General features: G+C 39.7%; 1 pseudogene; it reads left to right on the plus strand.

Moving 5' to 3' along the window:
• Window positions 1-14,030: 14,030 nt before the first annotated feature.
• On the plus strand, window positions 14,031-16,922 carry LOC102822761 (annotated as a pseudogene).
• Window positions 16,923-18,170: the final 1,248 nt, after the last annotated feature.

Here is an 18,170-nt window from a genome sequence, read left to right on the forward strand (position 1 = left end):
TGACTCTGGGCCCAAGAGTCCCCAGGTCTCCTCACACTGCTTGCCAAGCAGATCCCCAACTGGGTCCACAGAAGCTCACTGAACATTGTAAAGCTTAGCTTGCCGCTTTATTGCTGCTTTTACCCCTCTTACTCCTATTGGTGACGCATGTGGTCACCAATCAGAGTGTGTATTTCCATTGAGTATTAGTCTTGGAAGGGGAGTTGCATTGAGAGGTCCCGACCACTTGCCTTGATGTTATCTAGTGAAGCGATTTTTTGTTCTTGTAACAGTCCATCTGCCTCTATTGTTTTGTATTTTTCCTGTAGGTCTTTCTTTCAAGAAGTATCTTTTGTTCTTCTAGCCACTCCAGGCTGGTCTGCTCATTCTTTCAAGTGGAGATTTCTCATCTCTGGTGATCTGGATGTGGTTCGGGTTTCTACCTATAGTTTTATGTATTGCAAAGGCTCTGCAAGAAGCCTCGTTCACTGGGTACGCTGTAGCCCCAATTTAGATATTCCAATCAGTTATAGGCAGAAGACGGACTTACAAGACTTCTAGTGTGATGTTTCTGACTATTCTTTCTCTCCCCCTCCAGTGTCTACTCTATTATAATGCAAGGAAAACTAAGATTCAAAAAACAGCCAAGCATCTTAACACGATTCCCCTCATGGGACTTATTTAATGGGTTTCAAGTCTCAGGACTTTAATCTCAGGGGACATCTAAAATCAATTAGTGCAGTACAGTGAATTATTTAATGTCTCTTTTAGCCATAGTCTGTTAACTCCCACCAAACAACATTTTTGCCCTGCTGAGTCTGGGTTAGAGAAAGTGGCAGAAAATATTGATAGGATTATGTGATCCAGTTGTGATTGATTAACAGAATTAACTGTGATTATAAAAACTTGGAACTCTAATGTGTATAAAATGAGACATTTCAGAAGCACGGTGGGGGGAGATTTCACTATCGTTGAAGAAGAACCAGGAGTGGAGCAGTTCCTTTGGACTGCGAAATCCCTGCACACTGAACTTAGTCCCAGGGAAAGAAAACTGTGATACCAGAGGAATGGCAGAAGAACAAGAACAGCGGAACCAAAAGCCCAAAAGCCAGAGTATGCTACAGAGTGGTAGGTTTTCCAGATCGTAGAGCAAGTGAAGTTGAGTGACTTTGGACAGGAGGCTTGCTTGCAGGATGGGGTGCCTAGGTTTGAGGAGCTAGGTTTGTTGATCCACAAAGCTAGAGCTGAGCGCCTTCAGGCTGAGGCTTATGGTAGAATGGAGTGCCTTGTGAACATTTATTGTTAAGTGCTGTCGGGTCAGTTCCGACCCATAGCGACCCTATATGGAGTTTCCAAGGGACGATGGGGAGCTTGAACCCCACTGACCTTGTAGTTCAAATGGCTTTGTAGTCTGGCGCATTAACCCACAGGACCACACCAGGACTGTGGAGTGCCTTGTGAGCATTTATTAGTAGCCCTAAAAGAGCTCTAAAAGCTAAATTTACAATAAAATGTGCAAAGATCTAGAATCAGACTACCAAAAAAGAAGAACACACTGAGCATTTCTCAAGCTGGGGGATCTGAAGAAAAAATTCAAGCCTCAACTTTCATTATTGAAAGATTCTCTGGGAAAAAAAATTACTGAATAATGCAGAAAGCATCAAGAGAAGATGGAAGAAATACACAGAATCACTGTACCAGAAGGAAATGGTTAATGTTCAACCATTTCAAGAGGTAGCATATGATCAAGAGCCAATGATACTTAGGGAGGAAGTTCAAGGTACACTGAAGGAATTGGCAAAGAACAAGTCACTAGGAATTGATGGAATAAAAATTGAAATCTTTCAAGAAAGTAAGGCAGCACAGGAGGCACTCACTCATCTCTGCCAAGAAATTTGGAAGACAGTTATCCAGCTGACTGGTTGAAAGAGATCAGTATTTGTGCCCATTCCAAAGAGAGGTGACCCAACGGAATGCGGAACTCATTAGACAATATCTTTGATATCTTATCTCATGCGAGTAAAGTTTTGCTGTCGGTAACACAGAAACGGCTACAATCAGACATTGACAGAGAACTTGCAGAGGTTCAAGCTGGATTCAGAAGAGGCCGTGGAACAAGGGATATCATTGCTGATGTCCGCTGGATCTTGCCTGAAAGCAGAGAATATCAGAAAGATGTTTATCTGTGCTTTATTTACTATGCAAAGGCTTTCAACTGTGTGGATCATGACAAGCTATGGACAACATTCCGAAGTATAAGTATTCTGGAACACTTAATTGTGCTCATGAGGAATCTGTACCTGGACCAAGAGGCAGTTATTTGAACAGAACATGGGAACACTGAATGGTTTTAAATTAAGAAAGGTGTGCAACAAGATCGTATTCTTTCACCATACTTATTCAACCTGTATGCTGAAAAAATTATCTGAGAAGCTGGATTATCTGAAGAAAAAAGTGACATCAGGATTGAAGGAAGACATGTTAACAACCTGCAATATGCAGATGATACAAGCTTGCTTGCTGAAAGTGAAAAGAACTTAAAATATTTACTGATGAAGATCAGAGAGCACAGCCTTCGGTATGGATTACATCTTAATGTAAAGAAAACAAAACTCTTCACCAATGAACCAATAAACAACATTCTTATCAAGGGAGAAAAGATTGAAGTTGTCAAGGATTTCATTCTTCTTGGATCAACTATCAACACTCACGAAAGCAGCAGTCAAGAGATCAAACAACGTATTACATTAAGCAAATCTTCTGCACAAGACCTTTTTAAGTTGTTGAAGAACACTTTAAAACAGCTTGAGGACTAAGGTGCACCTGACCCAAGCCTTGGTATTTTCAATAACCTCATATGCATGCGAAAGCTGGACAGTGAATAAGGAAGATCATAGAAGAATTGATGCCTTTGAGTTATGGTGTTGCAGGAGAATATTGAAAGTGCCAAAAGAACTAATAGATTTGTTTTGGAAGAAGTGCAGCCAGAATGCTCCTTAGAGGCCAAGATGACCAAACTTCATCTCTCATACTTTGGAGAGATTGTTTATGTTGTTAAACAATAACTTCATCTCTCATACATATTGTCAGGAGGGAGCAGTCACTGGAGAAGGATATCATGTTTGATAAGATGGTGGGTCAGAGAAAAAGAGGAAGACCCCCAACGAGATGGATTGGCCAAGTGGCAGCATCGATGGACTCAACTGTGGCAACAATAGTGAGGTTGGCCCAGGATCGGGCAGTGTTTTGTTCTGTTATGCATAGGGTCACTATGGGTTGGTACCGACTCGATGGCATCTAACAACAACAACAACAACAACAACACAAAAAGAGCTTAGTTACACTGTCTAAGCAGAATAGAGGTAAGGCCAAGGGGTTAAGGGCCAGAGAGTGACTTGCCTGTGGGCATGGCAGATCTGTATCCTGTGTACTTTCTGACCTGCATTGTAACCTGCTGAGTCCCTAATAAACCCCATAACTGTTAATATTGTCTCAGAGTTCTGTATGGCCATTATAATGAATTATGAAACCCAGTATGAGTAGAGTGCTTTGGGTGGGATGATTTGGTGCCTTTTTTTTTGCAATTGGCATAACATTGTTCATAAAGATAATGTACAACCTAGTATGTTGAGAAAGGTCTGGGGTCTTAAAAGCTTGTGATTGGCCATTTGAGATATAACTATTGGTCTTTTCCCAACTGAAGCAAACGAGAGTGCAAGAAATCAAAGACAAAAAGAAATGAAAGACACATGAACCATATGTTCATGTGCCTCCACTCAGTGTTGAGATACAAATGATCCTGGCTACCACTAGCTACCACTCTGATCAGGAACACAATAGAAAGCCCCAGATAGAAATGGAGGAAAATGCAGGCTAAAACTTAAGTCCATAGAAAAAAAACAGACCTACTAGACTGAGAGAGGAACCCCCAAGACTATTGCTGTAAAACACCCATTTAATCTGGAACTAAAGCTGCTCCTGTAGGATCAGAACTGGACATTGAGCTACAAAGCCAGCTGTTAAAACCCACCAGCTGCTCATTAGAAACCCTATACACGATCCTTATGAGTTGGAACTGACTTTGCAGCACTTAGCAACAGCAAAGCTGCTCCTAAGGGCCACCTTCCAGTCAAACAATACAGAGGCCTATAAGATAAATGGATTCCTGGTGTGACACTGTGGATTAATGTACCAAACTGCAAAGCCATTTGAACTGCAAGGTCAGTGGTTCAAGTTCACCAGCTGCTCCTTGGAAACCCTATACAGGGTTACTGTGGGATGGAACCAACTCAATGGTATTTAACAACATAAACAATCTCACTTAAAAATGCGCTCCTTTCCCCTGACATACCAATATAAAATAGACACTTGAGGGGGAGAGAAAGGAACAGCCAGAAGTATCATCATAGAAAGCTTGTAAGTCCATCATCTGCCTATAACTGATTGGAATACCTAATGTGCCCAGTGAAGGAGGCTTCCTGCAGATCCTCTGCATTACATAAGACCACAGATGGAATCCTGAACCCCATCCAGAATCTTCTGAGGTGGGAAATTTCCACTTGAAAGGACAAGCAGGCCAGCCTGGAAAGGCTAGAAGAACAGAAGATACTTCTTGAAAGAAAGACCTACAGGAAAAATATAAAACAACATAGGCAGTCCAACTGTTACTACAAGAACAAGCAAGTTGCTCACCCAGGAGACATCAAGGTAAGTGGTGGGGTTCCCTCAGGACAAACCCCCTTCTAAGACTTAAGACTCAGTGGGAATGCACACTCTGACTGGTGACCACATTTGTCACTGATGAGGGGAAGTGAGGGAAAAACAGCAATGAAGCTGTGAGTTAAGCCCTACAACGTTCAATAGACTCCTGTGAACTTGGGTAGAGACCTGGTCGGCCAGCAGTGTGGCAAGTCCTGGGGACTCATGGGCCCAGAGTCAGTGACATAGCCACAGAGAACTAGATTGGAGAGTGAAGCGTCCATCTGAAAAGAAGAGAGGTCATGTGCATAAGAACACCCATATTTGCAGATAATACCCACTTGACCTGACTTCAATGACTGGATGATCAGAGCTCAACTAGAAGAAGAAAGAAGAGGGAAAAAAGAGTAATCTGATACAATTTGATGAACTTGTCCTAAACCTATGGATGCAGTAGCTCAAAAGAGGGAACAAATCTTTACAGTGCGGATCATTACCATCCCCTCCATACACAGAGTAGACATGGATGGGCAACTTGGGCATTGGCTACCCAAAATGGGGGGGCGGGGTGGCACTCTAAAGGCAAGAAGTGACTGTCTTACAAGCTTTCAAGAAGGGGCCTAGATCCAGAGGTCGTCGAGGAAAGTAGACTCTCCACTGAGTATTATCCAATCTGTCTGGGCAGGGCTGATGAAAGGAGATGTGGATAGGTCTCTTGTGATACAATAATGAATAATTGTTATCAGGACTGCTTGTGAGGGTTGGAAATGTAAAGGTCGACGTTTTGTAGCAAAAGGAAGGAAGTGACTGATTTTACATTCTAGGAGCGGAGGTCCCTGGGACCATCAAGGGAGAAGAGCTGAGAGCGGGACCCTACCCAGAGAAGCAGTGATGCCAGAGATGGATGCAGAGATGATGACGTGGAGAGATGGAGCCAGTGGGGACTCTAGACCCAGAGAGGGAGTGGGGCTGTGTGCTGACAACCTTTGGTTGGTTGATGATGCATGGAGGGGATTGTAACCATGTCAATGAAATGATATATGATAGGATGAATGTAAAGTTAATGTTTTCCTATGTAAACTATCACATAATTCACAATAAAACATAAAAGAAGAATGTGCTCCTTTGAATAGCCAATATACAAGACTAAATGGGCCATATTTATTTGAAGGAAAGGAGCGGCAAGGGAGCTAAATACTATCAGGGGAGATAGGGTAAAATGGGGAGAGTACTGAAACATTGCAAAGACAACAACCAATGTCACCGAACAATGTGGGTGTTAACTGTTAAATGGGATACTCATTTGCTATGTAAACTGTCACCTAAGACACAATAAAACATTCAAAACAAATGAAAGAATGTTGACACAATAATGAAAATGTAACAAAGGTCCTTGATCAATTTGTGTGGAAATTGTCGAATGGAAATCTATTTTGCTGGTAAATTTTCCTCAAAAACAAAATATTATTTTTTAAAATAAATAATGGTTGAATACGTCCTAAATTTGGCAAAGGCTACAAACCTATTCAAAATGTCAGCAGAATTTTTTACAGATATAAAGAAAATTATTCTAGAATTTGTATAGAAATGGCAAAGGAACTAAAATAGCAAAAACTTTTTTATAAAGGGAAAAACTGAGAAATAATTCTACCTAAATTCATGGCCTATTATATAGTTATATTAAGACTGTGGCATTTGAGGTGAGATAGATATGAGTAAAACCCAATCTTGAACTCCAAAATGTTTTTGCTGTGTTAGGTTCTGTTGAGTCACCTCTGACTCACAGTGACCCTAGGCATAACAGAATGAAACACTGTCCAGTCCTGTACCAGCCTCACAATTGTTATGCTTGAGCCCATTGCCACAGCCACTGGATAATTTCATCTTGTTGGAGGTCTTTATCTTTTTCACTGACCCTCCACTTTACCAAACATGATGTCCTTCTACAGGAACTAGAACATTCTGGCTGCACTTCTTCCTGGATAGATTTGTTTGTTCTGGCAGTCCATGGTACTTTTTCTAATACCCTAAATATTTTTCTCCAGAACCATAATTCAAATACATCGATTCTTCTATGGTCTTCCCTATTTATTGTCCAACTTTCACATGCATGAGACGGTTGAAAATACCATGGGTCAGGTACAGCTTAGTCTTCAAAGTGACATCTTTGCTCTTAAACACTGTAAAGAGGTCTTGTGTAGCAGATTTGCCTAATGCAACACATTATTTGATTTCTTGTCTGCTGATTCCATGAGTGTTCATAGTTGATCTAAATTAAGTCTTTGACAACTTCAGTCTTTTCAGCCCTTTTTATATTATTTATTAGGTCAGTTGTGAGGATTTCCATTTTATTTACTGTGAGGTGCAGTTCATACTGAAGGTTGTAATCTTTGGTATTTATCAATAAACATTTGAAGTTCTTTTCCTACCTAGCAAGCAAATTTGCATCATCTGTATTCTTCATATAGCCCAGCTTCTTGAATGATTAGTCCAGTATACAGGTTGAATACGTATGGCAGATGGATATAACCCTGATGCAGAGCTTTCCTGATTTTTAAACCATTCAATATCTGCTTGTTCTGTTTGAACAACTGTCGTTTGGTCTATGTACAGGGTCCTAACGAGCACAATTAAGTGTTCTGAAATACCCATTCTTCATAATGTTATCCATACTTTGTCATGATCCACACAGTCAAAAGTCTTTGCCTAGTCAATAAAGCACAAGTAAACATGCTTCTGGTATTCTCTGCTTTCAGTCAAGATCCATCTGATATCAGCAATGATATCCCTTTTTCCTTGTCCTCTTCTGAGTCTGGCTTGAGTTTCTGGCAGCTCCCTGTCAATGTAGTGCTACAATATTTTAAACATTATCTTCGGCAAAGTTTCACTTGCATGTGATAGTAATGCTGTCGTTCAATGATTTTCCACATTCTGTTGGGGTACTTTTCATTGGAATGGGCACAAATATGGATCTATTTCAGTTGGTTGTCCTCCAGATTTCTTGGCATAGTGAGTGAACACCTCCAGAACTGTATCAGTTTGGTGAAAGATTTCAATCTATACTGTCAATTCCAGGAGCTTTTTGCCAATGCCCTCAGTGCAGCATGGACTCTTCCCTTCAGTACCATTGGTTCTTGATATATATTACCTGTTGAAATGGTTGAACATCAACCATTTCCATTGTATTTTGATGCTTTCTGCATCTTTCAGTTTTTTGATCATGGAATTCTTCAACATTACAAGTTGAGGCTCAAATATTTTCTTCAGTTCTCAAAAATAGATCCACACAAATATTGCCAACTGATTGTTGACAAAGATGTAAAACTAATTCAGTGGAGGAGTCTTTTCAACAAATAACACTGAAACAAGTGGATAACCATGAACAAAAAAATAAATAAACCTTGACTTATATCTTAACACTTTATACAAAAATTAAGTAAAAATGGATTGTAAACTCAAATGTTAAGGTATAAAACCTGTAGAAGAAACAGTAGAAAACCTTTGTGATCTAGTGCTAAACAAAGCACAAGCCATAAAAAGGAAAAATGGATGAACTAGACTTTATGACAAAAAATTTGCTACCCTTTGAGTGGTTGATGATGCATGGAGGGGATTGGAACCATGGCAGTGAGATGATATATGATGGAATGAATGTAAAACTGAAGTTCCCCCATGTAAACTATCATATAATTCACAATAAAACATTAAAAAAAATTAATCACAGTGATCATAAATTAAAAAAAAAAAAAAGAACGTCTGTGTTGCAATAAATCTATTTATTTGCTTGAAAAAAAAATTTTTTTTTTTGCTAGACTTCTGGTAAAATGGTGGACCAGGCAGGTAATATAAAAGACATGGATGATAATCCTGGAACCCTGAACATCAAAGGAAAGAATAGAAAAATGGATTTAATACTGACTAGGAGAAGAAGTTGAACAGGTGGTGAGAAAGGAGACAGACGGGTAAACAATCATCTGGCCTAACTTGGAGTGGCCATCTTGAGCTTTTGCAGGCAATTTTGGTTTATAGTGGAGACTTGACAGCTCAGATGCACACAAGCAGCTGGTTTTGTTCACCACATTTCCCTGGTCACCAGAATTGTGGCCTGTCTCTACCTTCATCCTACCCCAGCACAGTCCCTCGTCTGCCACCAGTCATAGCTGTGCTTTTTTGAGCCACACCACTGAGAGTCAAGAATCTGGTATACCACGCTGGTGCCTGAAGGCAAGTGAACTCTTGTTTCTTCAGACCTGCAGAATGTGCAGAGCTGGTCCTCAGGCAATGCTATGAAAGAAACTCTCATAACCTTCTGCCTTAACATTATCTTCAGTACCTGAGTTCTGTCTGAAAACACTCTGGTATCAGTACAGAGTCCGTACAAACTACTTCTGGATAGAGTGCCCAGAACATAAACAACACCTAGGACTACAGGAACCCCATCCTGGGCCAGGTACATCACCTATTTGTCCTTCTTGCTCCCACCTAGTGAACTCTATGGCTGACTCCTGCCCTAGTTTTTTTTTCTTTTCTTCTCTTTGCTTTCCCTTGTGTTTTCCTTTTTTTTCACTGCTTACATTTTTCTTCTTTTCTTCTGGTTCTCTCTTTTTCCTCTCTCCTTTTTATTTTTTCTGTTGACTTTTCACTATTCTCTTGTCTCTGTTTTGTTCTTTCCTTAAAATAAAGTCTAAGATTTAGGTGGGACATCATCAAAAGTGATCAGAAGTCCAGAATAGAATGGGAGAGACCAAAAAACAAAACAAAACAAAAAAAAACACAGAGAAAATTGTCATGAATGACCCCCAAACAATATTGACCTCAAAAGACATAATCAAACTTTCCAAAACCAAAGACAAGGAAAGAATCCTGACAGTAGCTCAGGAAAAATGCAGTTGCTTAGTCACTTACAAAGGAAAACCAATTAAGACTAAGCTCTGATTTCTCAACAGAAATCATGCAGGTAAAAAGTCAATGGGATGACATATGTAAACTCTGAAAGAAAAAAATTGTCAACTAAGAATCATATATCTAGCAAAACTGTTCCTGAAATACAATGTCAAAAGCAGGACATTCTTAGTTGAACAGAAATTAAAGGAATCTGTAATAATCAGACCAACTTTAAAAAAAAAAAACTAAAACTAAACGGAGTTCTTTGGACAGAGAACCCACAGCAGCAGACAATCTGAGATTAACATAGATGACAACACCACCCAAAAGTCAGCCCAGATATCGAAGTATCCAAAGAAAGCAAATCTACAAGACTTAGAATAGAGAACCAGAGATAGCAACTTATAATGAAGACAACTATAAAGAAAGAAAGGGAATAGTATAATTATAGAACTTTTAAATGGTGAGGAAGTTGTGACGATTTCAGCAGAAAACAAACTGTTTTAAATTGGAGAAGAAAATAATAAATTACAAGGTAACCTCAAAGACAATAAATCTCACCAAAATGAAAAAGAGGAAAATCATAAAGATTTAGTAAACACAAACACAGCCCAGAGCAAAATGACAGCTATCAATTCATACCTATTGATTACACTGAATGTGAATAGATGAAATGTATACACTAATTTGGGTGAAAGGAAAGGCAAAACACAACCAGAGGAGATTGGCAGAAGAATGATGTACGCAGAAGAAAACAAAAGGATGAGTGCAAGAGTCGAAAGGAACAGAGGTAAATATACAATCCTGCAATAACAGTGATATACAGGTAGATATATGGCTGGATGCATAGGCTCAACGGGTGTTGAAGGGAGAGTGGGAGCACATCTGCAAATATATAAAGGTTTGACACAGGATATACACTTTACTGCAAACATATCAATGAATGTTGTGGAGCATTGTTGTTGTTGTTGTTGTTAGGTGCCATCAAGTCGGTACCGACTCATAGTGACCTTATGCACAGCAGAACAAAACACTGCCCGATCCTGGACCAACCTCACTACTGTTGTCATTTTTGAGCCCATCGATGCTGGCGCTTGGCCAATCCATCTCATTGGGGGGTCTTCCTCTTTTTCTCTGACCCACCACCTTACCAAACATGATGTCCTTCTCCAGTGACTGGTCCCTCCTGACAATATGTCCGAAGTATGAGAGATGAAGTTTGGCCATCTTGGCCTCCAATGAGCACTCTGGTTGTACTTCTTCAAAAATGGATCGGTTGTTTCAACAGAACATGGGAACACTGAACAGTTTAAATTTAAAGGTGTGAGACAGGGTTCAATTCTTTCACCATACTTAGTCAACCTGTATGCTGAGCAAATAATAGAGCACAGCCTTTGGTATAAATTACATCTCGATGTAAATAAAACAAAAATCCTCAACACTGGACCAATAAACACCATTCTTGTCAACGGAGAAAAGATTGAAATTGTCAAGGACTTCATTCTTCTTGGCTCAACTATCAACACTCACGAAAGCAGCAGTCAAGAAATCAGATGACGTATTGCAGTGGGCAAATCTGCTGCTCAAGACCTTTTTCAAGTGTTGAAGAGCAAAGATGTCAGCTTGAGAACTAAGGTGCACCTGAGCCAAGCCATGGTATTTTCAATTACCTCAGATGCATGCTAAAGCTGGACAGCAAATAAGGAAGACCACAGAAGAATTGATGCTTTTGAGTTATGGTATTGGAGGAGAATATTGAAAGAGTCATGAGCATACAGGGGACAAAATTATGAACACTTCTCAGACTTGACCAAACACCTTGAAGGAATGATTTGCTGGACTTAGAGACCCAGGACCATACTCTAGGGGAACACCATGGTCAACTGGCATAATATAGACCACAAAGACATGTTCTAGTCCAATACATAAATGGACCAGGTGAACATCAATCTCCAGGACTGTGAGACCAGAAGAACCAGATTGTACCTGGCTATCACAACCAATTGGAGTGACAGCTGTGGGTTAATGGCTGATGCTGTGGGTTAATGCATCAGACTGCAAAACTATTTGAACTGCAAGATTGGCAGTTTAAGCTCACTGGCAGCTCCTTGAAAACCATATACAGGAGCTCTGGTAGCGTAGTGGTTACGAATCGGGCTGCGAACCTTAAGGTTAGCGGTTCAAAACTACCAGCCGCTCTGCGGGAGAAAGATGAGGCTTTCTACTCCCGTAAAGATTTACACCCTCAGAAACCCTGTACAGGGTCGCTATGGGTCAGAACCGACTCGACGGCACTTAACAACAACAACAACATGGGTCAGAGACGACTTGATGGCACTTAACAACATCACAGCCAATTGATTTGAAAGTGATCACATTAGAAGTTGCTGAGTAGAGTGGGCAAAAATGTAGAACAAAATTCAAAATCATCAAAATGGCCTGGCTTACTGGTCAGATAGAAACTGGTCGAACTCTGAGACTATGACTTTTGTCACCCTTTAGTTCTTCTGGTAGCGTAGTGGTTACGAATCGTGCTGCGAACCGCAAGGTCAGCAGTTCGAAACCACCAGCTGCTCCGCGGGAGAAAGATGAGGCGTTCGGCTCCCATAAAGATTAACAGCCTCAGAAACCCTGTGCAGGGTCACTATGAGTCAGAACTGACTCCACAGCACATAACAACAACAACATAGATAGATATTGAATTCCTGGTGTGGCACTGTAGATAAACACTAGATTGCTAGCTACAAGGTCAACAGTTCAAACCCACCAGCTGCTCCTTGGAAACATTGTACAAGGTCACTATGAGTCAGAATGGACTTCATAACTCTTAGCAACAACATTGATAAACTGTGGTGGGGGAGTGGGCAGCAACACTAATGAGGTATACATACCACAGAATAGTCAAAAAGGCAGCATTTTCCTAAGGACAAAATTCAGAAGGAGGAATGGAAACAAAAACCAGGAAGAAAATGGGATAAATGATACTAGATTGAGGTAATTAAATCAAAGTCTTTGAACTGTTGAATGTCAAACTGATGATCTGCTCTATAAAGTAAACTTTCACTCAATTCACAATAAAAAGTTAAAGAAAAAGAAAAGGATTGTCAAGAAGGCGCGCTTAAATGGATGACCTTGTCCTATTGCATTTTTTGTCCTATGAAAGCTCTGTATGAACCTATGAGGACAGTTGGCCTTAACTGTACAGAAACACACTTTCTGACCCAAATTTGAAGAATGAAACCCATTGTTTTCTGATTTTTAAATCCTTGAGAAAAATTAAAAACACTTTTGCTCCTTGAAGGACCCTGTTAAGAGAATTTTGTTATTGTTAAATGTTGTCAAGTCAGTTCTGAGTCATAGCAACCCTGTATAGGGTGTCCAAGGAGCGACTAGTGGGTTTGAACTGATGACCTTGTGGTTAGGAGCTCAGTGCTTATCTACTGTGCCACAAGTGAACTGCAAATTAAAGCCACTATACGATATCACTACACACTTCTCTGAATTTCTGAACTGAAAAATACAGGTATTCCCCAACTTGCAATGTACTTGAAATGCAACAAACCTCACAAAAGTCAGGTTTAAGGTTTGTTTTGTTTTTTTGTGTGTGTCTAATTGTTAGTAATATGTACTACTTAGAATATTACAGTAATTTGCTGATATTATTCTCAGATTTTCACTTCCAAATGTTGAATTTTATGATTTATTGTTGAAAACACTGCCATATAAATTTAGTTTTCTACACCCTCGGAAACCCTGTACAGGGTCACTATGGGTCGGAACCGACTCGATGGCACTTAACAACAACAACAACAGTAAATCACAAGCTTCAGTTGCTTGAAAACATGATCCAAGCAGACCCACTTTGCTAAAGGAAGTGGATTCAGGAAGCAGTAAGATGTTATCAGAAAATTTATGAAGAAAAAAAGTAAAAGGAATTTTATTTTTTTAAATAAATTCCCACTAATTTTAAATTTATTTAGTTTTAAATAAATTCTAACTAAACAGAAATTCTCACTAATTTTCTGACTAGAAATTCTGTCCCTGTTCCCAGGAACAGAAAACCTCATCTTTCTCCTATGGAGAAGCTGGTGAGCTTGATCTGTGCACCTCTGGTTCGCAACCCAGTGCCACCAGCTCCTAAATACATCTTGCTGAAAATGTCTTCACCAATTATTTTACAAAAAAGTCCATTTAAAATTAACACCCTTAAAGACAGCATTATTATAACTATGGAAACCTAAGACCAAAGGAGCCCTAGTGTGGCGATTACTAACCACAAGTCCGTCGTTCAAACTCACCAGCCACTCCCAGTAACCCTACAGAGTGGCTATGAGTCAAAACTGACTTGATGGCCCTTAACAAAAACAACAACAAAGACTAATAAGTCACACACTGTCTTTGGTCCAAACCATTTTAGAAAATTCGGGAGGGCAGTCCACCTGCAGCCTGTAAACCCAGCTCTGTCTTCTATGGAAGACTGCGCCTGCTCTGCAGCTTTCTCCCTTTGTTTCACAACCATTTCCACCAATGACAATGTTAATTTACCAGCTGCCTGGCTTTACAGATTCAAAATCAAGGGGAAAGACAGTACAAAAATAAGGCTGCATCATATATAGAAGCTAACATGTTGCTGAGGAAAGCTAAGAAGCATGACCAGATACTGAAAAGGAGAAATGTAAGCTCTTTTCCTGATAATGCTACTTCTCCACTGAAGGAAAACCGCAGCAACCAGGATACTATAAATTGGTCTGTCAATGATATTCTCAAAGCAATAGTTTTGAATAGCAATAATAATTTGGAAAGCTAGCTCCAAGCTACTCAAGCTGCTAGGAAACTGCTTTCCAGAAAAATATAGCCCCTTATAGACAACATAATCTGGGCTGGTTTGATTCCAAAGTTTGTGTCCTTGGGCAGAACTGACTGTAGTCCCATTCGGTTTGAATCTGCTTGGGCACTCACTACCATTGCTTCATCAGAACAGACCAAGCTGTGGTAGACGGAGGTGCTATCCCAGCATTCATTTTTCTGTTGGCATCTTCTCATGCTCAAATCAGTGAAGAAGCTGTATGGGCTCTAGGAAATATTACAGGTGATGGTTCACCTTTCTGAGACTTAGTTATCAAGTATGGTGCAGTTGGCCCTCTGTTAACTCTACTTGCCATTCCTAATATGTGGATACTTGTGTAATCACACCTGTTCTTTTCGTTGGTAGGTACTATCAAGTCAGTATCGACTCCTAGCGACCTTATGCACAACAGAACAAAATACTGCCCAGTCCTGCATCAACTGCACAATTGTTGTCACACTTAAGCCATTGATGCTGCCGTTTTGCCAATCCATTTGCTAGGGGTCTTCCTCTTTTTCTCTGTCCCTCTACCTTACCAAACATGATATCCTTCTCCAGTGACTGGTCCTCCCTGACATATGTCCGAAGTATGAGAGACGAAGTTTGGCCATACTAGTTTCCAAGGAGCCCTCTGGCTGTACTTCTTCCAACACAGATCTGTTGGTTCTTAAGGCAGCCCATGGAACTTTCAATATTTCCCTCCAACACCATAACTCAAATGCATCAATTTTTCTACAATCTTCCTTATTCACTGTCCAGCTTTTGCATGCATATGAGGGGTTATTGAAACCATGGCTTGGGTCCAGCACACCTTAGTCCTCAAGCTGACATCTTTGCTCTTCAACACTTTAAAAAGGTCTTGTGCAGCAGATTTGCCTAATGTAATATATTGCTTGATTTCTTGACTGCTGCTTCCATGAGTATTGATGGTTGATCCAAAAAGAATGAAGTCCTTGACAATTTTAATCTTTTCTCTGTTGATCAGAATATTGTTTTTGGTCCAGTTTTGAAGATTTTTGTTTCCTTTACATTGAGATGCAATCCATACCGAAGTCTATGCTCTTTGATCTTCATCAGTAAATGTTTTAGGGCCTCTTCGCTTTCAGCAAGCAAGGTTGTATCATCTGCATATCGCAGGTTGTTAATGAGTCTTCCTCCAATCTTGATGCCACATTTTTCTTCATATAACCCAGCTTCTTGGATGATTTGCTCAACATTCAGGTTGAATAAGTATGTGAAAGAATACAACCTTGTCTCACACCTTTCTTAATTTTAACCCATTCAGTATTCCCATGTTCTTTTTGAACTGCCTCTTGGTCCATGTACAGATTCTTCATGAGCACAATGAAGTGTTTCAGAATAATACTTGGCAATGTTGTCCATAGCTTGTCATGACCCACACAATCGAAAGTTTTTGTGTAGTCAATAAAACATAGGTGAACATCTTTCTGGTATTCTCTGCTTTCAGCCAATCATACCTAGACAATTTCAAATCTTTGTCTAAACAAGAGTACTGCACCCCTATTAGATGCTGTTGAGCAAATTGTTATTTTAGTTTATCTCCTGCATCACAATTATCCAGAAGTATTGATAGATGCATGCTGGGCTAATTCCTATCTTACTGATGGTTCAAATGAATGGATTGAGATGGTTGTGAAAACATTAGCTCTAATTCATGAAACTTTTAGGAGCTACTAAACTGTCAACTGGAACTCCTGTGTTAAGAGTCATAGGGAATATTGATGAACAGACTCAAGTTCTAATAGATGCAGGAGCACTTGAACAGACTCAAGTTCTAATAGATGCAGGAGCACTTGCTATATTTCTCAGCTTGCTAACAAATCCCAAAACTAATATTCAGAAAGAAGCTACATGTTGTTTTTGTTGTTAGGTGCCATCGAGTCAATTCTGACTCATAGGGACCATGGATAGAGTTTCCAAGGAGTGGCTGGTGAGCTTAAACTGCTGACCTTGCAGTTCAAACCAACTTTGTAGTCCACAGCATTAACTCACAGTGCCACACCAGAACTCCTATATGAAAAATGTAAAACATTACAGTGGGTCATCATGAATCATGGATTAGTCCCTTTCTCTGTAAGGCAGACTTTAAGACTCAGAGATTAGCTGGGAACAACTATACAAGTGGCGGAACAGTTGAACCAATTGTATACCTCATCCACTGTGCAATAATAGAACCATTGAAGCACCTTTTAACTACAAAGGATACAAAAATGATTCTGGTTATTCTGGATGCCTTTTAAATATCTTTCAAGCTGCTAGAAAATAAGTGAGCCTGAGAATCTTAGTATAATGATTTAAGAATGTGGAGGCTTGAACAAAATTGAAGTTCTGCAAAACCAGGAAAGCGAGTCTGTATACAAGGCCTCATTAAGCTTGATTAAGACGTACATCTCTGTAGAGGAAGAAGAAAGATCAGAGTGTTGTGCCAGAAACTACCTCTGACGGCTATGCCTTCCAAGTTCCGGATGGCACTCCTGGGACATTTAACTTTTAAGATTGAATAGCTGAGTCATAAAGTTGTTCATTTGTACTTTGTTTGGTATAAGTTTGTCTTACTGTTTCTCTAAGAACTCTTTATGTGATTTATTATGTAGAACTTTTTACAGAGAAACTATACTTGAACAGTTCCAAACTGTACAAACTGTATTAAGCTTCTCCTCTCATTCGTATCTTACTGTGTCGTGTAAATAAGGATTAAAAAAAAAAAAAAAGACCAATAAGCCAAGCATATTATTCATGCTAATTCCTTCAGCCATCTGTAATGTAATGGAATGAATTAGGTGAACGCCAGTTTCCCAGCCAGCTGCTTAACTATATCTTTGGAGCATTTTAATATGTACTACTTAAAGACTGTCGTTAAGTGCCATGTAATCGGTTCCAACTCATCATGATCCTGTACAGGGTTTCCTAGGCTTTAAATCTTTGGAACAGACATTTAAAATCCAAAGGAAATTTGAGGTCTCACCTTTTAAGATGAATGGTGGTTGTGGTAATGTGCTGTGGGGTCGGTTCCGACTCAAAGCAACCTTGCATAGGATTTCTGAGGCTGTAAATCTTTATGGGAGGAGAAAGCCTCATCTTTCTCCCATAGATGCTGGTAGTTTCGAAGTGCTGACCTTGAGGTTAGCAGCCTTACTTGTAACCACTATGCTACCACACCTCCTTTTTTAAGATAAATGGAGCCTAGAAATTTTATAAGTGACCTGAAGGAGTTTACATAATACTTAACTTTTGTGTTTGTGTGTGCGTGCTTATTTCATAGTACATCTCATTGTAGGTTTCTAGCAAGACTTGTCTCTTACAGCTGCAGGCACTTAATTCTAAATTGGCATGAAAAATTCAGTTGTTCAAGAGTTGATTCTGACTCAGGGTGTCCATGTTTGTGTCAGAGTAGAATATTCATGTACTTCATAGATTTTTCAATGATTGCTTTTTAAGAAGTAGATCTTTAGGTCTTTTTTCTGAGGTGCCTCTGGCTGGGCTTGAACCCTTAACTTTTTAGTTATCAGAAGAACATGTTAGCTGTTTTAATTACCCAAAGTTTTTAACGTTCAGGTTTTGGTAATTTGCTGTAGGTTTTGATATGACTTGATCTTTACTTTTCCATAAAAATAAAAAAATCGCCTTTTCAATAAGTAAGTACATTCTGTATTTTTGGATTAATGCCACTTATGCTGTGGCACTGTAGGAAAAGCATTTGACCCTGCTTGAACCATAGGGTAAGTGGTTCAAACCCATGAGC

This window comes from Chrysochloris asiatica, unplaced genomic scaffold, assembly GCF_000296735.1.
Source record: "Chrysochloris asiatica unplaced genomic scaffold, ChrAsi1.0 scaffold00161, whole genome shotgun sequence".
Taxonomy (NCBI): domain Eukaryota; kingdom Metazoa; phylum Chordata; class Mammalia; order Afrosoricida; family Chrysochloridae; genus Chrysochloris; species Chrysochloris asiatica.